Raw genomic sequence first — 25,282 nt, 5'->3', positions numbered from 1 at the left:
CGGGCTCATGCATGGGTCACCCATACAGGGGACATTCCCATCAGGACTCCTGTGTTGTTTTCTTGGAGGATTTCTTAATCCCCTCCCCCCACCCACCCACCCAGGTATTCCTTCCCACGGTGCAACAGAAAAGGAAAACTCCAGTTTATAAAAACTTCTGGGCCGACAAACCTCAGACTTTAAACTCGGTTTGAAAAGTACTTCTGGTCATCCAATTTGAACATTACATATATTATAAAGGTATTTTTCTTCCCCTCCTTATACTCAATAAAATAAAACTGGCTTAAAAATCATAAGGCAATGCGATAGATACGTCAAGGTGGTGGGCTTTCAAATCACAGGGACGTGGGTTCCAGTCACAGCTGGTTGCTGCTTTCTAGATGGAATTAGAGCAAGTTATTCAGCCTCTCAGAGCCTCCATTTCTTCATCTGTAAAATTCACATAATAATAGTACCTACCTCCCAGAGTTGTGGTGATGAGTTAAAAAAACATAATGCACAGAGAGTTCCCAGCCCTGTGCCCAGGCACATAATAAGTGATCAATAAATGGTGGCTCAAACAATATAGGTTGGTAACCCGTTGCCGTCTTCACACAAAATGGTAAAGTCATCAACTTGTTCCTAGCACTTCCTCCAGATGTGTTTTGTTTCCCTCCTCCCCTCACAGGATATTGGTAGCCAAATGCCTCATGCTAACCCAAGGCACTACCACTCTGTGTGTAGGGTTATTTCACAAGCTGGACCTACCCTAGCCACCTTGCCAAAGCCCCCTGCTCTCAACGCGTCCTCTGTCCTCTTAGTAGAGACAATGCTCGCTAACGAGAGGTATTTTGCAGTCAGTGTTAACCTCCAAAAATATTTTGCTCATATTCCTTGTCCTGGACAAGATATTTTCTTCTTTTTTTTAATGTAACTTTTTCAATTAAAGTACAGTGTAACATGCATCCAGAAAAGTGCACAAATCTTAATTTCAAAGATTTTCCCTAAGTGAACATATCCATGTAACCCCCATTATTAGCAGAAACACAGAAGCACCCTTGTGCTCTGTTTCACTCACTATCCTGGATCAAGAGCAACTAATGTCCTCTCCTGTAAAGTGCTTATTCAAGTCTGTTTCTCATCTTTCCATTGGGTAATCTACCTTTTTCTTAGTGATTTGTAGAAGTTCTTTATATACTCTGTATACAAATCCTTTGTCGAATATTTGTATTCCAAAATCTTCTCCCCATTTCATAGACTTCATTTTCTTAATGTTGCCTTGGGGTGAACCGCAATTTTGAATGCTGATGAACCAAAATTATTAATGTCAATGCAGTTTAATTTGTCATTTTTTTTCCCTTTATGGTTTGCATGGAAACCCTGGTGGCATAGTGATTAAGTGCCACGGCTGCTAACCAAAGGGTTGGCAGTTCGAATCCGCCAGGCGCTCCTTGGAAATTCTATGAGGCAGTTCTACTCTGTCCTATAGGGTCGCTATGGGTCAGAATCGACTCAACGGCACTGGGTTTTGGGTTTTTGGTTTTTGGTTATGGTTTGCATGTTTTTGTGTCCTGTTTAAGAAACCTTTGCCTGCCCCAAAGTCATAAAGAATATCTCCTATGCTCTCTTTTAGAATCTTGACTGTTTCACATTTAGATCTATAACGCATCTAGAATTTGTTTTTGCCTATGGCATCGCATCGACAACCATGCGTTTGAAACAAAAGCCTGACCGCACAGAGAACTAATCATGTGGGAACTTTAATAAAGAAAACATATTTTGTTACCATGCCTCAAATAATAATACTTTAAAAAAAAAAGAAAAGAAAAAATATTTTTTGTGCATAAAATTGGTATTAACTGTGGATTATACATTTTGCATATTCAACTAAATCGAGTACTGTTTGGGGCAGGGGCTGGGTCACATTCATCTTTGAACACACAGGGCCTGGTGTTTAGCATGGATAGTGCCCAATGTATGCTTACTGAATTGAATTCCTAACAAGGAAAGTTTGAGAGGTGTTTTTGGGTCAACTAAAAAGCAATTGTGAGTTACAGGACTGACTACTTTTATGATTTCTTTCATAATCAGCAACGTCCTGATCATGCCAACACCCACAATCTCTTTTTCTCACATTCCAGTCCCAATGTCATGCGATGAAATCCAAGCCAATTTTTAGAATACCTGAGTTTAATTTTACCAGTTTTCTCCGCTTAACCATCTACTTCCTTCCTATGCCCTGCTCTTCTGCACTGGGAGAAAGAATATTTATTTGTCATGTGTCTCCCTTTAAGCTCAGAAGCCAAGAAAGGACTATCAACCCTACTCACTCAACTCCCTTCTGCTCATAAAGGACATTTACTGAAAGCTCTGGCATAGAAAGGAGAGATCCCAAAGGGAGGACAGGGCTCCTACAGAGTTTACAGTCCACTGGTGTTGTGGATTGAATTGTGTCTCCCAAAATATGTGCTGTAAATCCTAACCTCTATGCCTGTGGTTATAATCCCATTTGGGAATGGGTTAATGAGACAGGATTAGTGTAGGGTATGTCTTAAATGAATTTCTTTTGAGATATAAAAGAGATTAAACAAGCAAGCGAGAGAAGCAGAGATGGAGGAATGCCAAGCCACATGGAGATCTCCAAGGAACCAGGAAACAGAAGCCGAAGAGACAAGGACCTTCCTCCAGAGCCAACAGAGAGAGAACGCTTTCCCCTAGAGCCAGCACCCTGAATTTGGACTTCTAGCCTCCTAAACTGTGAGAAAATAAACTTCTGTTTGTTAAAGCCAGCCACTTGTGGTATTTCTGTTATAGCAACACTACATAACTACGACACCTGGTAAGTCAAGAGCTCATGACAGTCATTGGCAGCTTAGACACTCATTTGAAGGTGCTGCAATATTTAGGACTTTCCCACCTAAATGCTGGTTTCAAAAATTCCACACGCACAAAGTTTCAGGTGTATGAGCAAACACCTTGGCATTGAGCTGCCACCACTTGAAAGAAAAGGCTCAAGAACACAGAGAATCTTACGAAACACACTCCCTTGTAGTCTTTCTCCTAACCTTGCAATACTTCTGGGTACCTCTTCTTAAGGATATCCTTTAGCTGTTTGCTAAGAGACCATTGAATCCTGGAGCTGTCTGCTTGATTTAGCTTAATGGAAACAGAAATTGCATTCTAAAGCCTTTATATCAAACGTCATAAAGGTAAATTCTCAATTTCATGCAGATTCATTCCAACATTTCTCAATCGGATATCTGGGGGAGAGCCCTCTTAATTCTAGTGAGAGAAAGAACATGAAGAATCAAAACTTTGGAAAACTGAATCTACATTTTAAACTGCCACATCTACATAATGAACAGAATGTTCTCTAGACATACATATTTTTTAGACCTAGCATATCATGGCCTGGTTTCTCCTTTGGTGGTACTTAAAAACCACCTTTGGAAGGTCTATGATGGAATGTCACCTCCAATCTTACTATTTTTAGTCCTTGTTGATTTTCCAGGCTACAGACTTCAATTTGGTTTCCAGGCTCCTCAGTTTATTTACTGTACTGAGAAATTTCATTTTTCTAACTCACACTGCATGCGTATTAAACTCTTATGTAGTTAGACCCGAGAATCTAAATCAGCTGGCAAAGCCTGTTGTTATTCTCATTAAAAGAAAAAAAATTCAAGTTAACTAAGTCATGGTCTGTGGATCCCATAACCTTCATGTTTTCACACAAATTGTGTGACACTCAGCTTTTCAGTTCCTCAGCCCCACAGCCAGTCAAGCATGGGATTAAGGGAGTCTGTTTGACATACTGAAAAGACAATAAGAGCTGATATTTCTCATTCTTCTGGAAAACTCCCACCTAAACATCAGGAGAGAAACTGTCAGAATTATTTTCTCTGTTCATTTTTTTATGATCATCTTATAAATGGTAATTGTTGGTTGGCATCAGCTTAAGAAAAAAGGGGCAGAAGATGATTTTCAGAAGCTTAAAAACCTCTAACTCATCAATCTAAATCATGGGTTACCAAATAACACAAAAGTACCCCCCTTTTAACACAAAAGACCTCTTTGTCCATAATGAAATCAATTTTCTAAAACTGCCAGACACTAAATGAAGTCTAATGGAAGGTAACTCTTATTATGTTCACTTATAAGTGAATTTATAAGCATTACACTTAACAGGGTTACACTTCAAAATAAATTAAACTTTAGCATAACTCTTCGAAAGGATAACATTACAATGAATCTGCCAATATGATATTTTAATTCATAAAAACCACTTTCCTATTTAGATTATTTGTATCCTCGCAGATAATTCCATGTAAGGCCTGCACCAGACTTAAAGTCATTAAAGTCCATCTTTGAGTTTTTTCCTATAGTAAAAACCCTAATGATATTTTTTTTCCTGCCTTGTATTTCAACCATCTTAGCATTATGAAGAAAAGACAATACGTGGTTATACACCTCCTGTAATGGTCCTTTCTTAGTGGTCCTGAGACATCCAAGGACCCAAGAATGATAGTGTTCATGTATCAAGTACCCACTCAGTGCCAGGTGTGTTGTATATGACCTCAATTCATCCTCCTACCGACCCTAAAAGGTATGCATCATTAACCCCATTTTATGGGTGAGGAATCCGTAAGAACTTGTCTAAGGAGACTCAGCTAGTAAAGGTTGGAGCTTAGATACAAATACAGGTCTCTAACTCCTGCTCTTTTAACATCAAGTACCCAGAAAAGTTCCACAAGATGTTTTTCTGTGACAGCACAAGGACCCTACCTTAAAGGCAGCAATGCCCTCATGGAATTTCCTGACAGCTCTCTCAACCACAATTGAAGGAAGGCCTTCCCTGGTTACGTCGAGACTTGCTTTTACAGTGGTGGAGTGACTTTGTGCTGAGCCTCTTTGTCCTGTCACCTTATTTGCAATCAGAGACAACACTCCTGAGGAATCTAGCCAGAGGTGGGAAGACCGATATGGTTAGAGCAGAACAAAGTTAGCTAGTCCCCCAGGCTTGACTTCATCCACATTTTGCTCTAATATAAATCAGTGGTTTTCAAACTTGACAGTGTATCAGAATCACCTGGAGGCCTTGCTGAACCACAGCTTGCTTGAACCTATCCCCAGAGTGTCTGGTGTCTGATTTAGCAGATCTAAGGTGGAGTCCCAGAATCTGCATTTCCAACCAGTCCCCAGGTGATGTTGATGCTGCACGTTGGGGAACACACCTTGAGAACTACTACATTAAACCAACAGCGCTCACCAGTCCTTCTTGATGTCTGTGATCCCAGGAAACCTCACCAGTCCAAATTCTCTCCTCCCTTTCCCACCCAAAGTCAAATAAGCAGCCTCTGTCCTTTCCTTGCAGATTTCCTCACCTGGCATCTCCATTTTAACTCAGTGCCAACATTCTCCAACAATGGCACTAAATCAAATTTGTTTTGTTTTGGAAACACTCTCCTTGCATTGGCCCTTTGGGGTCTAAGTTCCTTAGTTCAGCAAACCCTGGCTTTGAGAAGTTCCTTTCTTAGAGATGAAATACAATAGGGGTTTGAGGTGAGGGTTGATTGATCGTATAAGAAGAAAACAAAAATCAGCACTATGCTAGGACGACTTCCAAAGTAGGAAAAAAAAAGAAAGAACACAAGGCAGCTATTTTCAATTCTAGCTTATACCACACCCTAAGGGGAGGAAGAATAGGATAAACATTACGTTCCTGAAATCCTAAAAAATCTGAGCTCCAGACTTCACAATGCCTCCCTCATCTAGGAAAGCAACATCAAAACACTGTAAACACAGGATTAAAAAGCCACTTCCCAGCTCAGCCCTGTTTTCACTCCCACCTTCCAGGAGGAGGTGAGAAAAGCAGTGGTTCTATTCCTGGCTGTTTAAAACCACAGTATGTGGTCCAGAGAAGCTGTCTCTCTAGAATTGGGTTTCTTATGATGAAACCCAATTTCTTTCCTCTTCTATCCAGAATCCTCTTCTCCAAAAGAAGGGAAGCAATGGCATCTTCGGCATGAGCAGTGGGTCCAGGTAAGGACCTAACTACACAGCCTCAAAGGAGTAAAATGGATGGTGGGCCTCGAGCTAACAACCATGCCTACCAGCTGAGGTGGTGGCTTCCTAGTAGACAGATTCTCCCCTGTGGCTGAGGGTGCTTGGCAAGTATATCTTCCAAGTTCGAAGAAACCAGGAGAAACAGAGCAGAGATAAGGACCTTTCAAGCTAATCAAATTAAAAAATGGAGAAAAGGATAACCAGTGATACTTTGGATTGTCCTGTAATGAGGAAGACAAACTCTACCTTCATTTGGATACCAAGATAGAAAACAAATCAGCATGACATGGCCTTCTGAATTGGTCTCCATTCATCAACTACCTCCTCCAAGCCCTTGTGTACCCACAGCCAGCGTGCTCCGGCAAAATGCATCATTCGTCCATTCATCATGATCCTCTACGTGACATTTGCGAATGGCTTCCCACTGCCCTAGGATAGAGTAAAATCTTTACGCGACCTATAAAGTCTGCACATTCTGGTCCCTGCCTTTCTCTTCAGTTTTGTCTTTTGCTCCTCTTCCCCCAATCCTGAGCGCCAGTCACACTGGGCTTCTTGGGTTTCCTCAAAGGCACCAGCTGGAGAGAGCTTCAGTTCATACAACTCTTTCCGCCCGGGTTAAAATTGGAGACATTTGAAACGTTAGACCCGTAATCTGTGGGGGACAAATTATATGCCTGGATTGGTTTGGGCAAGTCGCATGATTTTCTTGACCTTCGTTTCCTCGGATGTAGGGCAAAGACCAAAATAAACAATGATGGTCGACATCGCAGAGTTAGAGTGAGGAATGATGGAGAAAACAAAAGATTTCCTAAAGGAATAAAATTAGTAGCAAGAAATGCTTGATCTTTGGGGAAGTGAATATCTGAATTTCGACTAGATCAGCAGGTAGTAGAAGTTGCTCAATTTGGAACTTAATCAAATGGTCATTATAGGAAGTCTCCCTGGTGACTCACATGGGCAAACTTGTGAGTATACCAGCACATATTTGTGTGTGTGTGTGTGTGTGTGTTTCTCCTCATAAACACCTGTTCCTGACCTTACCTTAACTGTTCATGAAAATAAAATTCCCTTCCCCTTTTTACAAATTAAAAGGTGCATGAATATTGTAAAAAGTACCTCACTGTGCAAATATCAACACCAATGAGGCTTTCCAAACAAACAGATCTTGTTTGTGACAAGCTATGATCCAGCCAGCATATAATTAATTTTCCTCTTATGGGTAGTGCCTTTTTACATGGAATGTTCTCTTGACACTTCAAAGCAAATAGTCCATCATTACCAATTCATTAAGCACTCACATAGATGCTATTAATCATGATGAACAAATGTGGTATTAATGGGTAAGTTATTAATCTGCAATTACTTGCAGATTTCCTAATTCAAGTTTCCCAAGTCTTTTGGAGGAGGAAGGCAAAGGAAGACGAAATGAACACATCTGTCAGAAAACAAATTAAGGAGACGAAATCGCTCTCCCTGTACCACAAGACCACACATACAAAATTCTTGTTATCTTTCTTTAGCCTAAGAAATCTTTGTATTTACCCAATACAATGACATTTGCAAAACATGTGTTTTCATCAAAAGGATAACATGAATGGAGGACAAACCAATACATCCATGCACCATGGAGAGGTGCAGAATTTCTTTAGCGACGTGCGCTGTGTCCTTACTACAACCTGGCTGTTCTACGGCTCTGAGGTCCGCAGATCTGCAAGGTGGGCATCACCTAAGAACTTGCCAGAAAGGCAGACTCTCAGGCCCCTTCTCAGACTTACTGAATCAGAGTCTGCATCTTAGAAAGATTCCTGAGTGATTCATATGCACATTAAAGGCTGGAAAGAAGAACTGTACTCAAGGCCAGCTTTGTCACTGCCACATGGAGTGAGTGGAGGAAGGAAGTGGGGGAGCATTGTTTCTACATCATTGTAGGTTAACGCCCCGGAATGCTGAGGCAGGGACATCGCATGAGTCTCACTGAAATTGTCTAAAGCACGTAAATGTGGTAAATGTGACAAGCAGTTGGGGGGCCCTGGATTACTTGAAATACAATTCACTTACCATATTTCATCAATTCTAAGATGCACGTTTTATGACATCTTAACAGCTCTGAAATCGGTATCCATCTTAAAATTGTCAGCCAAGCACCGTCACAATGGAGTAGCCTGCCCATGCGTGAATTTGATCAGAGCCATTTTTACAGTGGGCACTTCAAAAGAGTTGGGTGCCTGGCTGGCAAATTGCTGTTTAAAATGTCTTGAGAAAGATTCCACTGTGACTCGGCAATGAACTTAAAACTTACTGCATATCCAAAAAGGCTGTCTTGGAGGAAAATCCCTGAGACAATCAGGTAACACTTTTTCAAGAAATGCTAGATCGCTACTGTTCTTAAGGAGACAGAGGACAATGCTGTGTGGGGAAACATAGACATTGATGATTCGAAATAAAAAAAGACTGTGAGGAAGTCTTAGGGATGTCTTAACCAATCTTTTTTGCCTGCATTTTCCTTTTTAATGAATGCAAAGGGTAATATATGATACAAATGAACATCTAAGTCTAAAGGAACTCTTTTCCAGGAATATAAAAATTCTAAGTGGCAAGAAAGCATTGTGTCATTGCTTACTCTTCCTTAGCATACATGAAATAATGGCGCATCTCACAGCTGATAGCATTTTTGATTCAATGAAATATGGTATTAATTTTGGTAAGGCGATAGAAGACTTTGCAGCCTTGGTGTGTGCTTTGGCTTAATTTTAAGTCAAATAAATATGACCAATAAAATTGCATATAACTAAAGAGTTACCACTTCAGAAGACCCAGTATTTTTCATTCTGGAAATAATAAATATGTCAGGAATATTGAAGCTGTGTTTGGATTTAAATAAAAGAGGCCAATATAAAAATTATTCCAAAATTGTTTTAAGGATAACTGAACCTCCAGGTGAGATTAGACATTTTCCTTCCTAAAGATTGAGTTTCACATCCAAGTCTCAGGGGCAGAAATACAAGTTTGGCCGCGTGGAAAGGCAGGCATGAAGCCTCTGGTGAGAGCAGCTTCGTGGGCGTCCCAAGACATAGTGGGCTGTGCAGCCTTCAAACCTCAGCCGGAACCACAATTGCCTCCTTTCTTCACCCAGCACTTCCCACGTATCCCCACTAGACAGTGTTTCATTCTGGCAACAACCTACAGCTTTTAAACCCCAACTTCCTCTTCGTCACAGCCCAGAGTTTCCAAACTGACACAAACACTTCTGTCCTCAATCAAAATAAAATAGAATTTTATGTCTTATTTTACTTTTTCTGGTGTGTATCCAGACCAGTATGTGTATCAGAAAAAAATCTCTTTTCTTTTTTTACATTATTCCTGGGACTCAGGCAAACATTGGGGAATGTAAATTGAGAGAAATCATAAATTAGCTAGGGCATTGCTTGACATCCTTCAATGTCAACTAGTAAAGCATACTGCCAGTGTGGTTATTTTGAACGGATCTCATTTCAGAAAGCTCATAGAACCTTCTCCAATGGACGGTGGCCACAGTTCTCCACTCAGTTAGTTTGGACATCACCCTTGAATGTTGTTGTTAGATGCCATCAAGTCGATTTTCAACTCATAGCAACCCCGTGTGACAGAGTAGAACTGCCCCATAAGGTCTCCTAGGCCGTAATCTTTACTGAAGCAGATTGCCAGGTCTTTCTCCCATGGAGCAGCTGGGTAGGTTTGAACCTCCAACCTTTCAGTTAGCAGCCAAGTGCCTAGCTGTTGTGCCACCAGGGCTCCATTCATCTTTGAATAGGTTCTCATATTAGAATCATCTCGAGGGGGCTTTTAAAAATCCTAAAGCCCCAGCAACTTTCCTGACCAATTAAATGAAAATCTCTAAGATGGGACCCAGGTATCTGTGCTTTTACAAGCTCCTCAATAATTACAACGTGCACCTAGGGCTGAGAAGCACTGCTCTATAACTTTCTTGTCCAGTACAGGTAGTCCTCAACTTACAATGTATTCGAGTTACAACAAACTGCACTTAACGACCATCCATTTGGGTTTTTTTTTTTTTTTTACATCTTATCATTAGTAATATGTACTACATACAATGTCGCAGGGCATAATTTGCTGATATTATCATTCTCAGATGTTCAATTTTATGATTTCCTATTTAAAACACTGCCATATAGCAAACTATGGCCTGGCCTACAATGCAGTTGGTGTCGGTGTCAGGAGTCATAATGGGTAGAAAGTTGGGCAGTGTTCAACTCTAATGACGTACTACAATTGAACTGTGCGTGAAGTTGCTTGAAAACATGGACCCAAACGCTGATCACTTTGCTAAAGTCGATATGCAGATTCAGGAAGCAGTGAGATGTTATTACGAAATATATGAAGAAATGCCATCCCTATTCCCAAGGATAATCCAGATGATTCAGAACCTTCCACAAGTGGAGTTATTACCACAACTGGCAAAATGCCAACATCGTTCAATTCTTCTTCATTGTTAAAGTAAATTTTAATGATTTGTGTATTTTTTATATATGTATGTGTGTATTAAAATCTATCTGCAAGTTTATATGTAATGTTTCCAACCCCCCAAGACAAATAAAGATCAGATTTATAAAAATACTGATAATAAAAGGTGATAATAACGACAACTAAAAAAAGAAAAAAAGATATTTGACTTACGTCAGAACGGACTTACAACAGAGTGATTGGAACAGAGCCCCGTCATCAGCTGGGGACAACCTGCACACAACCAGCAGCCACATGGGACTCTTGAGTCCCTGAAATGGAACTAGTCCTAACAGAGATGCGTTGCAAGTATAAAATACACACCAGATCTCATAGACTTAGTAGGAAAAAAAGAACGTAAAATATCTCATGAATTAGTTTTTCATATTGATTACATGTTGAAGTGCTATTTTATTTAGATACCCTGGGCTGGATAAAATATTTAACTGTATCATTTTAAAATTGAATAGTTCACTTTAACTAGTTAAAAAAATCCCTGCTTTGAGCATTGTGCTCTTTTAAGAACGTGTCTGTCAGTTTGCTGTACTGTGGTGGCTTGCGTGTTGCTATGATACTGGAAGCTTTGCCACCGATATTTCAAATACCAGCAGGGTCACCCTTGGTGGACAGGTTTCAGTGGAGCTTACAGACTAAGACAGATGAGGAAGAAGGACCCGGCAGTCTACTGAAAAAATTGGTGAGTGAAAACCTCATGAATAGCAGCAGAACCTTATCTGATATAGTGCCAGAAGATGAGCCCCTCAGGTTAGAAGGCACTCAAAATAAACCTTAATGATGTGGATGGAGTCAAGCTTTGGGGACCTTTCTTTGCCGATGTGGCACGACTCAAAATGAGAAGAAACAGTTACAAACATCCATTAATAATCGGAATGTGGAATGTACACAGTATGAATCTGGGAAAATTTGAAGCTGTTGAAAATGAAATGGAGTGCATAAAGATTGATATCCTAGGTATTAGTGAGCTGAAATGAACTTGTATTGGCCATTTTGAATCAGACAATCATATGGTCTACTACGCCGAGAAAGACAAATTGATGAGGGATGGCATTACATTCATCTCCAAAAAGGACACTTCAAGATCTATCCTGAAGTACATGCTGTCAGTGATAGGATAGTAACCAGTTGCCTACAAGGAAAATCAGTTAATTCAACTATTAATCAAATTTACACACCAACCAATAAGGCCAAAGACAAAGAAATTGAAGATTTTTACGAACTTCTGCAGTCTGAAATTGATCAAACATGAAATCAAGATGCATTGATAATTAGTGGGGTTTAGAATGCAAAAGTTGGAAACAAAGAAGGATTGGTAGTTGGAAAATATGGCCTTGATGACAGAAATAACGCCAGAGATCACATGATAGAATTTTTCAAAGATCAACCACTTCTTCATTGCAAACACCTTTTTTCAACAACATAAATGTGACTATACACGGGGACCTCATCAGATGGAATACACGGGAATCAAATCAACTACATCTGTGGAAAGAGACAATGGAAAAGCTCTCTATCAGTCAGAACAAGGCTAGGGGCCGACTGTGGAACAGCCCATCAATTGCTCATATGCAAGTTCAAGTCGAAGTTAAAAAAAATTAGGACGAGTCCACGAGAGCCACCTAAATTGTACATATATATCCCACCTGAGTTTAGAAACCATCTCAAGAATAGATTTGACGTGTTGAACACTAATGAACAAAGACCAGACCAATTGTGGAATGATATCAATGACAAGCAAGATGCCATTAAAAGGACTGGAAAGAAAGAAAAGACCAAAATGGATGTCAGAAGAGACTCTGAAACTTGTCTTGAACACAGAGTAGCTAAAGCAAATGGAAGAAACAATGAAGTAAAAGAGCTGAACAGAAGATTTCAAAGGGTAGCTCAAGAAGACAAAGTAAAGTATTATAATGAAATGTGTGAAGACCTGGACATAGAAAACCAAAAGGGAAGAACACAATCAGCATTTCTCAAACTGAGAGAACTGAAGAAAAAATTCAAGCCTCGAGTTGCATCAGTGAAGTATTCTATGGGCAAAATGTTAAATGACGCAGGAAGCATCAAAAAAAGATGGAAGGACTACATAGAGTCACTGTACCAAAAAAAAATTGGTCAACATTCAACCATTTCAGGAGGTAGCACATGATCAAGTATCGACAATACTGAAGGAAGAGGTCCAGGATGCACTGAAGGCATTGGCAAAAAACAAGGCTCCAGGAACTGACAGAATAGCAACTGAGACATTTCAACAAATAGATGCAGCTCTGGAAATGCTCACTCATCTATGCCAAGAAATTTGGAAGACAGCTACATGGTCAACTGACTGGAAGAGATCCATATTTGTATCCATTCCAAAGAATGGTGATCCAACAGAATGCAAAAATTATTGAACAATACCATTAATATCACACACAAGTAAAATGTTGCTGAAGATCATTCAAAAGCAATTGCAGCAGTACATCAACTGGGAACCGCCAGAAATTCAAGCCAGATTCAGACGAGGACGTGGAACCAGGGATATCATTGCTGATGTCAGATGGATCCTGGCTGAAAGCAGAGAATACAACAAAGATGTTTACCTGTGTTTTATCGACTATGCAAAGGCATTCAACTGTGTGGATCATAACGAATCATGGATAATATTTTGAAGAATGGGAATTCCAGAATACTTCATTGTGCTCATGAGGAACCTGTACATAGATCCAGTGGCAGTCGTTTGAACAGAACAAGGGGATACTGCATGGTTTAAAGTCAGGAAAGGTGTACATCAGGGTTGTATCCTTTCAGCATACTTATTCAATCTGTATGCTGAACAAATAATACCAGAAACTGGACTATATGAAGGAGAATGGGGCATCATGAATGGAGGAAGACTCATTAACAACCTGCGTTATGCAGATGACACAACCTTGTTTGCTGAAAGTGAAGAGGATTTGAAGCACTTACCGATGAAGATCAAAGACCACAGCCTTCAGTATGGATTACACCTCAAACAGAGAAAACAAAAATCCTCACAACTGGACCAATAGGCAACATCATGATAAATGGAGAAAATATTGAAGTTGTCAAGGATTTCATTTCACTTGAATCCACAATCAATGCACATGGAAACAGCAGTCAAGAAATCAAACAACCTATTGCATGGGGCAAATCTGCTGCAAAGATGTGTTTAAAGTGTTAAAAAGGAAAGATGTCACCTTGAGGACTAAGGTGTGCCTGACCCAAGCCATGGTCTTTTCAATCACCTCATGTGCGTGTGAAAGTTGGACAATGAATAAGGAAGAAGAATTGATGCCTTTGAATTATGGTGTTGGTGAAGAATAGTGAGTATACCATGGACTGCCAGAAGAACAAACAAATCTGTCTTGAAAGAAGTACAGCCAGAATGCTTCTTAGAAGTGAGGATGGCATGACTTCATCTCAAGTACTTTGGCACATTATCAGAAGGGACCAATCTCTGGAGAAGGACATCATGCTTGGTAAAGTAGAGGGTCAGTAAAAAAAAAAAAAAAAGAGAAAAGAACCTCAACGAGATGGATTGACACAGTGGCTGCAACAATGGGCTCAAACGATTATGAGGATGGCGCAGGACTGGGTGGTGTTTCAATCTGTTGTACATAGGGTCATTGTAAGTTAGAACCAACTCAATGCCACCTAACAACAAAGGTCAAACAACTGAATTCTGAGCCTGGCTCCATCACCTATTAGCTGTCTGACCTTGGGCTAGTTATCATATTGCTCAATGTCTCTTTTTCATCATCTCCCAAAATATGGATAAATCTTATATCTTACAGGGTTGGTGGAGGTCCCTGGGTGGCGCAAATGGTTGGTGCTTATCTACTAATTCAAAGGTTGGCAGTTTGAACCCACCTAGTAGCCCTGCAGAGGAAAGGCCTGGCGACCTTTTTCTATAAAGATCACAGTCAAGAAAAGCCTATGGAGCTCAATTCTACTCTGTAATATATGGGGTTGCCATGAGTCAGAATCGAGTCAATGAAAACAGGTTTGTTTGTTTTTTGGTGGGAAGGTTGATGGGAGCTCGGTAGGAAATCAGGGAGAAATGGGGATTTTGTTATATGGTAAAGATGCTTGACGCGTCCACACCTTCAAGTTCCAGCTGAATGGGTCTCAGAATTGAGGGTGAGAACGCAGCTGAAGCCATCTAATTAGGGAGTTTGGAAATGCAAGAATGAAATTTTAAATTCAATTTTGCCATTCATTTTGTGTGCAACCAGCTTCTTCATTTTTCTACTATCTCAGTTTTGCCATTGACCAACTGGGAAGATTGTAAAGGTAAGCAATTGACCCATTTCTCTGAGGCGCAGGTTTCAAGGCCCAGGAAATCTGAGCCATCAACTTCTGCTGTTAAATCCAGATGACCATTGGAAGTTCCACAAGTATCCCATATTCCCAGCTCCATTACGATTCCAACTTCTGGCAACCAACAGCACGAACTGGTGGGTACTTGGAGGAGTTTCAGGTACCACTACCACCAAGCTCACGTGGCTATGCCTCCAAATTGTTGCCATTAAAGCCAACTAGGAGTTTTCTTCCGTTTCCCAACAGTCATCCTCTGTCAGGAAGTGGTTTTTCAAAAGTCTGTGACCCTCCTGAGCAACTGCAAAGTAAAATACATTTAAACACATGAGCCATTGAAAATGGTCCCTGGGTGTGGGCAGGTTCCACAGTGTCATTGTGGGTGTGTGTATGTCTTCCTCAGGATGCACGTATCCTGTGTCATTAGCTGTGCCAAAGAACTTATATTTAGTCCAAAGGGCTATATTTATTTGACGGTCTTCTAAAGGAAAATGTTTTATTCCTCCTACAGCATTCAAGCTAACTCACCGGAAACTTTTCGGAATGTGTTGCAATATTTACACTACAAAAATACCCCTTTATCTGCCTGTCCACTTCTTTTTTTTCACTCAGTGTTTCCATGCCTAGCATTTTCAGGCTGTTGCTCCAGGTCTCAGAAATCTCAGCACTCCCTGCTGCAAGCCAACGTTCTCACAAATGGATTTTGACATCTTCATCAGTGCCCATCTCACTCCTGTCGTCTCTCACCAACAGCCCTGTTCATTCCTTCCAACAAAGCCAAGTTATATTTATTCAGGCTTCTCCTTGGAACTTCATTCACAGTACCTCCAGATTTATAGTCTCCCGCTGTTCCCCACCACTCCAAGTTCAACCAAGAGTCTACGTCTTCAAGCTTAGACGTTGAGTGAGTTCTTTCATACATCGTTTAGTATGTACTGATGATTAAAGACTTTACCTTTGTGTGTTATTATTTTCAATCATTTTCACTGTTGGCAAATATTTTGAACTACACCACAGCAAAAGCTGTATCATCTGTAGTTGGGTACTCATCTTTAACTTCCTGCTTTCATAATAGGCAAGTGGTAAGACTTAGTAATTTCATCTATAAAGATGTTTATTCTGTGGCATACAAAACCTCATAAAGCCTGCACCTGAAGAATTGGCACTGGCACAAATCTCTGAACACAAATTTCTAGTTTCATCAAATATCCTTATAAACACGTTAACTGCTAGTAATGTGTTCCTTACCCAGGGATTCTTAACAGTAGACTATTCAAAGATTTGACTAATCTTTGGACCCATGAACCCATGGGGCCATGTAATAGCCAACTCCACTCAAAACAGCTGAGTTAGGATGTATCAAAAGGCTGGAGTTAAATAAAACTATACCTTTTTGAGGCCTGCCCCAACAATCCTTACATACACAGGGGTTCTTAATCTTTTGTGTGCCCATTGGAACCTATGAACCATTCTCTGAATAATGTTTATAACTGCATATGATAAAATTTTTAAAACGCTTACCAAGGAAACCAGTTATACTGAAACACAATAGGAAAAAAGTTTTTTTTATTTTTTAATATGTGATGTCTTAATATATGTGCTACTTCATTAACTCAAGAATAGTAAGATCTAGCATTAGAACTAACAACTACTATAATTTTGAAGTAGTGATGAATGTGGATAATATTTCAAGATAGTGGCAATATCTATAATAAGATAGAAGTGCTCAAAAGCCACACGTGGCTAGTGGCTACTATATTAGACAGTACAACTCTAGAATCTTGATTATAATACCTACTGGAACATTTTGTGAAATGGATATTTTATTTTCATGAGGGTAGTCTTGGGGACCTTATTAATCTCTGACCTCTGTATCCCCAGTGTCTAACACAATGCCTCTTGCTGGACATGAGTCAGGAAGTGTAAATTCTGGTCACTATTGGCAACAATCTTATGGCCAAACAGGCTTAGAAAAAAGCATGACATAAGGGATGACTGAGTAGAGAAAGATATGTGACCTTTAATACCATGGTTCAGCTGCTGGATCAACCTTTACCTGAAGTCCACATAATTACTAGACTTTTTTGGTTACATGAACCAGCAAATTTCCTTTAAAGTTTAAGCCAATTTGAGTTGGAGTTTCTGTTACTTGGGACTGAAAGCGTTTGGTGCCAGGGAAAAAAAATAGGTTCTCATTAAACAGTCTTGAGTTTGCAGATTAATTAGTACAAATAAAATGCTATGCATTTCAATCTAATTGAAGCAAGTGCATTTCCCCAAATTAAAAAGCATATAGCTCAGAACGAATGCAGGGAATAGAGCTGGTTCTTGTCAAGATTACCTAACTCATTTGTGATATTAAGCACTAATGACAAAAGAGCTACATTAAAGCTACAGGAGATCAGATCTTCAGATTGAATGCTTGGAGCAGATGAGAGTCAAAAAGTAAGGCAAGGACATGTACTGGGAGTGAGAAGGGACAAACAAGAAGAAAACCTAAAATGCTGACAGAATTATGGGAACACAAGCTTTTACACACAGGGGCCATTCCTCATGGCTTCTTTAGTTCCTTTAGCTATTTAGAAAAAGAACATAGCCTAGAGATGCAGTTGTTTTCTCCACAGAGCATTCAGGAAGAAATGCATTTCTATATTTGAAGTGCAGCCCTGGTGGAGAAGTGGTTAAAGTGCTCAGCTGCTAACTGAAAAGTCAGTGGTCGAACTCACCACCTACTCCACTGGAAAAACGTGGACAGTCTGCTTCCATAAAGATGTACAGCCTTGGAAACCCTATGCACCAGTTATACTCTGTCCTACAGGGTCGCAATGAGTCAGAATCAACTCGATGGCAATGGGTATATTTGAAATGAGTGGCTCCTAAACAGGCAATTGATAATTTTTTCAATTCGACAATTCCTTTCCTCTTCCTCACACTCTACCATCCCCACCCATGTTCAAATGGTGTATGAGATTAGGACAAACATGAACAAACAAACAAAAAAACGTTTCAAGTAAAACCATTTCACTTCACATTCTAATAGTCTTCAATACAGGCCCAAATATTCATGGAGGACTGATGGTGATATCTGTGTAATTTAGTAGTTTTTTAACTTTCTGTGTGGCCACATGAAAAAGAGCCAGCATGGTCTGAGAAAAATAGGAATGTGCTCTGAGTGGGTACACCCAGTTTGTATAGAAGAAAACCCAAACCAAACCTTTTGCTTTCAAGTCGATTCCAAATCATAGCAACCTATAGGACACCATAGAACTGCCCTATAGGGTTTCTAAGGAGCCACTCGTGGATTCAAACTGCCAATCTTCTGGTTAGCAGCCAACTTCTCCAGGGGGCTGAGTTTTCACTTGGAATAATAAGTCCACCACAGTGGATGGTTGGTCCTTAGCACTAGCCCATTGCATGCCCATTTTTACTGGTCTGATATTATTTATGTCAAAGAACTTAATGGAGTCAAGGCTCAAACTGGTACATCATTGTACTATGTATATGATATGAGAAAATAACACAATTCACTGTCTTCAATAACCTGAACTTCCTAAGCATCAAATGACTTCATAGAAGCTGAACTGAAGCTTTCAGCTTTCTATTATTTGTGAAAGATGGTCGGCCTAGGAACATTTATAGGAAAAACAAGATTATAGAGGGAGTTATTTAATTATGAAAACCATTTGAATCTCAGCCAGTAGGTATTTACAAATAAATAACCCGTCTATGAGTCACAATCATCATTTGTCTGCTCACTAATGCATAGTCCCTACTTCATCTTATTGTTCTGCTGGTTCTATTTGTGCTTGAAAAGAATAAAATACTGCATTTCTTTGCAAAATATTGGCAGAGAGTGTTATTCCATAACAGAGATGATCTGGTCCTACCTTGAGTCATCTGTCTTCTGTTTGACATAGTGTTCTATCTCACTCATTACCTCATGTTTCATAAATGTTAACGTTGCTAAATTTTCATGTGCTTGTTCATAACCAATGCATGCTGTGTTATCTTCATGATCCCATGAAGATAAATTTGGGGGAATTAGTAGGATGGAAATTTTAAGACATTCAAACACATAACTATATTCAGCCTTTAAAAAAAGAAAGAAAGAAATCCTGCTTCTTAGAGAGAACAAGAAATAATCTTGTTTTCCAAGTAGAAATATGAGTCTTATATGCCATTTAAAGAAAAAATTCACAAAGCTATGTTGCTGACTTCAATAGAGGGCAATTTTTCATCAGCCAGGTCTGTCAAATCCATTTTATTTCACAAATTGGACAGCCGTAACTGTGTGTTCTCTATCAGCTATAAGAAAATGTTATTCGTTTGATTGGTAGTATTGGGTTTTATTTTTGGATGTTCTCTCTATTTATCAAGAGCAGGAAAAAGTATCTAGACAGTATTCAATATTTTTGAAAACATGATATTTATAAAAGGATAAGGCCAAAATAAAACTTAAACCATTTGGTAGACATTACTTCATGAACCTTAGAACTATCTTTGAGACAAAATGGAGGCATGAAGGACAAACACTGATTGAGGGCCTATTATGTGCCAGGAACTGGACTGGGAAATTTATATATGTCATCTCCTTTACTTAAACACCCTATGAGATGGATATTCTTATCTCCATTGTAAAGATAAGAAAATTGACCTAGGTAAGATCAGTAATTGGCACAAGGTGACAGAAACGGCAAAGGAAAGGGAGCCAGGATTCAAATCCAGCTCTTGTGGCTTCAAAACTCATGTTCTGAGTGGCTTATAATGAGGGAAAAGCTGCCATAATCTAAACAGTAACATAGGAATTGATTGAAGACCAGTTAATATGAGTATTATTCAAATTTACACACGAATCAATAAGGCCAAAGATGAAGAAATCGAAGATTTTTACCAACTTCTGCAGTCTGAAATTGATCAAACATGGAATTAAGATGCATTGATAATTACTGGGGATTGGAATGCAAAAGTTGGAAACAAAGAAGAAGGATTGGTAGTTGGAAAATATAGCCTTGGTGAAAGAAACGATGCCAGAGACCACATGACAGAATTTTGCAAGACCAACAACTTCTTCATTCCAAATAGCCTTTTTTGAATAACAAAAACAGCCAACTATACTCATGGACCTCGCCTGATGGAATACACAGGAATCAAACTGACTACATCTTTGCAAAGAGACGATAGAAAAGCTCAATATCATCAGTCAAAACAAGGCCAGGGGCTGACTGCAGAACAGATTATCAATTGCTCATACACAAGTTCAAGTTGAAGCTGAAGAAAATTATAACAAGCCCACAAGACCCAAAATATGACCTTGAGTATATCCTACCTGAATTTAGAGACCATCTCAATATCACTAATGACCAAAGACCAGACGAGCTGTGGAATGACATCTAGAATATCATACAAAAAGAAAGCAAAGGGGCAGAGCCAAGATGGTGGAATAGACAGACGCTTCCATTGAGCCCTCTTTACAACAAAGACCCAAAAAAACAACTGAAACAAGTATATTTGTGACAAGCTGGGAGCCCTGAGCATCAAAGGCAAGCTTAGACAACAAACCAAGAGGCAAGGGGAGGAAGAGGCCATTCAAAAGTGGAGAGGAGTTACCGGCCCTGAATCGCGGGGAGCCCTCAGGCACCATTCCCGGAGCGGTGGCAGCGGCACCGAGCTGCTCCTAGCTTTCGGCCTCAGTTTCCTCAGGGAGAAGCAGCAGCCACACAGCCCACTCACACCTCCGGAACCTGAGAAGGGTGCTCTCGGCAAAAGCTAAGGACTTGCGTATATTTTACCACACCCCCCCCCACCCTGAAGCCAGCCTCAGCGGCTGAATCCCTAGGCCTGAGAGAGACCCTGGTGAGCACCTGGAGCCATCCTCCCAGCCTCGGAGAAGGAAAAAATTTGCACCTGGGGGGGGGAAGATAATTTGCTAGCCCCATTAAATGAGGGAGCTCAGGACAGAAGCGGATCGAGTCCAGGAATGGACCTGTGTGGGCCTATTTCGGGAGAATAGGCCCTTGTTGGCAAATGCCAACCATTTCAGCGGTGCGGTAGAGAGGTGGGTGTTTGATGTTTGACATTGCTTTGCCTATTAAACAAGGTCCTCACCTATCCACATCAGGGACCTAAGGACTGGTGGCTCCATTTGTGTTGCCCAGCCACCCGCGACAGAGGTCCGGGGATAACAGGTACCTCCCAGTCCTTACAACAAAAACTTTGCGTGCCCACGGTCCCTCTGCAGAGCCCACCCACCAGCACGCTCTAGGGAACAGAGACGCATTTTCCTCAGACACACCTAGGGGTCGGTTCTTAGCCCCCAGCCTTGTTCAGAGAGTGACCCCTCTGCTCCAATCAGATACAGGTATATACACCAATCGCCCCTGCCCCTCTAAGACTGTAGGACAGAGCCTGTACCACACACTTGATATCAACTACCTGGAAACCTGAGCTGAATTCATACAAGAAAACTGAGTGGATTCCTAGACTGATATACCTGATAACAGCTCTAGCCAGCTGGGGACAGGACACCAGAGCTCCAAAGGCAAAAATAATCAAGCTAGCTCATTCAAACAACCCTTAGGGGTATACCAAAACAAAACAAAGCAAGCAGCTACAACACAGTAAGCAAGCATAAACTAATACAATAACTTATAGATGGCTCAGAGACAACAGTCGATATCAAGTCACATAAAGAAACAGGCCATGATCACCTCAACAGACTCTCAAAACAAAGAATCCAGGGATCCTTTAGATGAAAGTGCATTCCTGGAATTACCAGATGCAGAATACAAAAGTTTAATATACAGAACCCTTCAAGACATCAGGAAGGAAATGAGGCAATATGCAGAACCAGCCAAGGAACACACAGATAAAGCAACTGAAGAAATTAGAAAGATTACTCAGGAACATAATGAAAAGTTTAATAAGCTAGAAAAATCCTTAGACAGACAGCAATCAGAAATTCAGAAGATTAACAACAAAATTACAGAATTAGATAACTCAGTAGAAAGTCAGAGGAGCAGAATTGAGCAAGTAGAAGCCAGAATTTCTGAACTTGAAGATAAATCACTTGGCACTAATATATTTGAAGAAAAATCAGATAAAAGAATTTTTAAAAAATGAAGAAACCTTAAGAATCGTGTGGGACTCTATCAAGAGAAATAACTTATGAGTGATTGGAGTGCCAGAACAGGGAGGGATGACAGAAAATACAGAGAAAATTGTTGAGGATTTGTTGGCAGAAAACTTCCCTGATATTGTGAAAGATGAGAAGATATCTATCCAAGATGCTCATCAAACTCCACATGAGGTAGGTCTTAAAAGAAAGTCACCAAGACATATCATAATCAAGCTTGCCAAAACCAAAGATAAAGAGACAATTATAAGAGCAGCGAGGGATAAAAGAAAAGTCGCCTACAAAGGAGAGCCAATAAGAATAAGCTCAGATTACCCGGCAGAAACCATGCAGACCAGAAGGTAATGGGATGACATATTTAAAAAATTGAAGGAAAAAAAATTGCCTGCAAGAATGATACATCCATCAACACTGTATCTTAAATATGAAGGTGAAATTAAGACATTTCCAGATAAACACAAGTTAAGGGAATTCGTAAAAACCAAACCAAACTACAAGAAATACTAAAGGGAGTTCTTTGGTTAGAAAATCAATAATATCAGGTATCAACCCAAGACTAGAACACTGGGCAGAGAAACCAGAAGTCAACCTAGACAGGGAAATCCAAAAAAACAAAGCAAGATTATTAAAAAAAAAAAAAAAAAGCCCAACACAGGGTAACGGCGATGTTATCATATAAAAGAAGACAACATTAAAATAATAAAGAGGAACTAAGAAATGTAATCATACACCTTCCATATGGAGAGGAAGATAAAAAGTTAGTTTTAAATTTAGAAAAATAGGGGTAAATAATAAGGTAACCACAAAAGAGACAAACTATCCTACTCATCAAAATAAAATACAAGGGAAAAATACAGACTCAGCAGAAACAAAATGAACCACAACAAATATGAGGAAAGGACAATATATAAAGAAAATCTACTCAGCACATAAAATCAAGTGGGAAAAATAAGTTGTCAACAACACACAAAAAAAGACATCAAAATGATAGCACTAAATTCATACCTATCCATAAATACCCTGAATGTAAATGGACTAAATACACCAATAAAGAGACAGAGAGTGGCAGAATGGATTAAAAAACAAGATTCGTCTATATGCTGCCTACAAGAGACACACCTTAGACTTAGAGACACAAACAAACTAAAACTCAAAGGATGGAAAAAAATATATCAAGCAAACAACAATCAAAAAAGAGCAGGAGTGGCAATATTAATTTCTGACAAAATAGACTTTAAAGTTAAATCCATCAGAAAGGATAAGGAAGGACACTATATAATGATTAAAGGGACAATACACCAAGAAGATATAACCATAGTAAATATTGATGCACCCAGTGACAGGGCTGCAAGATACATAAAACAAACTCTATCAGCATTGAAAAGTGAGATAGACGGCTACACAATAATAGTAGGAGACTTCAACACAGCACTTTCAGTGAAGAACAGGACATCCAGAAAGAAGCTCAATAAAGATATGGAAGATCTAAATGCCATAATCAACCAACTTGACCTCGTAGACATATACAGAACACTCCACCCAACAGCAACCAACTATACTTTCTTGTCTAGTGCACATGGAACATTCTCTAGAATAAACCACATATTAGGTCATAAAGCAAGCATTAGCAGAATCCAAAACATTGAAATATTACAAAGCATCTTCTCTGACCATAAGGCCATAAAAGTGGAAATCAATAACAGGGAAAGAAATCAAACACTTGGAAACTGAACAACACCCTGCTCAAAAAAGACTGGATTATAGAAGAATTAAGGATGGAATAAAGAAATTCATAGAATCCAATGAGAATGAAAACACTTCCTATCAGAACCTTTAGGACACACCAAGAGCTGTGCTCAGAGGCCAGTTAATATCAATAAATGCACACATCCAAAAAGAAGAAAGGGCCAAAATCAAAGAATTATCCCTACAACTTGAACAAATAGAAAGAGAGCAACAAAAGAAACCCACAGGCACCAGAAGAAAACAAATAATAAAAATTAGAGCTTAACTAAATGAAATAGAAAACAGAAAAACAATTGAATTGAATTAACAAGACCAAAAGATAGTTTTTAAAAAAACTCAACAAAATTGATAAACCATTGGCCAAACTGACAAAAGAAAAAACAGGAGAGGAAGCAAATAACCCAAAAAAGAAATGAGATGGGCGATATTACCACAGACCCAACTGAAATTCAAATAATCATATCAGATTACTATGAAAAACTATACTCAAACAAATTTGAAAACCTAGAAGAAATGGATGAATTCCTAGAAACACACTACCTACCCAAACTAACACAAACAGAGGTAGGACAACTAAATAGACACATAACAAAAGAAGAGATTGAAAAGGTAATCAAAAAACTCCCAACAAAAAAAAGCCCTGGTCCGGAAGTCTTCACTGCAGAGTTCTACCAAACTTTCAGAGACGAGTTAACATCACTACTACTAAAGGTATTTCAGAGCATAGAAAAGAATGGAATACTACCAAACTCATTCTATGAAGCCACAATATCCCCTGATACCAAAACCAGGTAAAGACACCACAAGAAAAGAAAATTATAGACCTGTATCTCTCATGAATGTAGATGTAAAAATCCTCAACAAAATTCTAGCCAATAGAATTCAACAATATATCAAAAAAATAATTCACCATGACCAAGTGGGATTCATACCAGGTATGCAGGGATGGTTCAACATTAGAATAACAATTAATGTAATCCACCACATAAATAAAACAAAAGACAAGAATCACATGATTTTATCAATTGATGCAGAAAACTCATTTGACAAAGTTCAAACCTCATTCATGATAAAAAAAAAAAAAAACTCTCAGCAAAATAAGAATAGAAGGATAATTCCTCAACATAATAAAGGGCATTTATACAAAGCCAACAGCCAACATCACCCTAAATGGAGAGAGCCTGAAAGCATTCCCATTGAGATCAGGAACCACACAAGGATGCCCTTTATCACCACTCTTATTCAACATTGTGCTGGAAGTCCTAGCCAGAGCAATTAGGCTAGATAAAGAAATAAAGGGCATCCAGATTGGCAAGGAAGAAATTGAAGTATCTCTATTTGCAGATGACATGATCTTATACACAAAAAACCCTAAGGAATCCTCCAGAAAACTACTGAAAGTAACAGAAGAGTTCAGCAGAGTATCGGGATACAAGATAAACATACAAAAATCAGTTGGATTCCTCTACCCCAAGAAAAAGAACATCAAAGAGGAAATCACCAAATCAATGCCATTTACAGTAGCCC

At 39.4% G+C, this 25,282-nt stretch overlaps 1 protein-coding gene across 3 annotated transcripts in view; it reads right to left on the bottom strand.

Annotated features, from left to right (window-relative positions):
- PHEX (phosphate regulating endopeptidase X-linked) overlaps positions 1–25,282 on the bottom strand; it is a 244,095-nt gene that overhangs the window by 189,060 nt on the left and 29,753 nt on the right. Inside the window, exon 1 of one of the 3 annotated variants that reach the window (XM_064278087.1) lies at positions 460–648. The exons of the other annotated variants lie outside the window; for them this stretch is intronic. The gene's annotated coding sequence lies outside the window, so the exon portion shown is untranslated. Of the gene's footprint in view, positions 1–459; positions 649–25,282 lie in introns of those variants that run through there. 3 annotated transcript variants of the gene reach the window in all.

This window comes from Loxodonta africana, chromosome X, assembly GCF_030014295.1.
Source record: "Loxodonta africana isolate mLoxAfr1 chromosome X, mLoxAfr1.hap2, whole genome shotgun sequence".
Classification (NCBI taxonomy): Eukaryota; Metazoa; Chordata; class Mammalia; order Proboscidea; family Elephantidae; genus Loxodonta; species Loxodonta africana.
The sequence above is the reverse complement of the archived record's forward strand: the minus strand, read 5'-3'. Positions and strand labels throughout refer to the sequence as shown.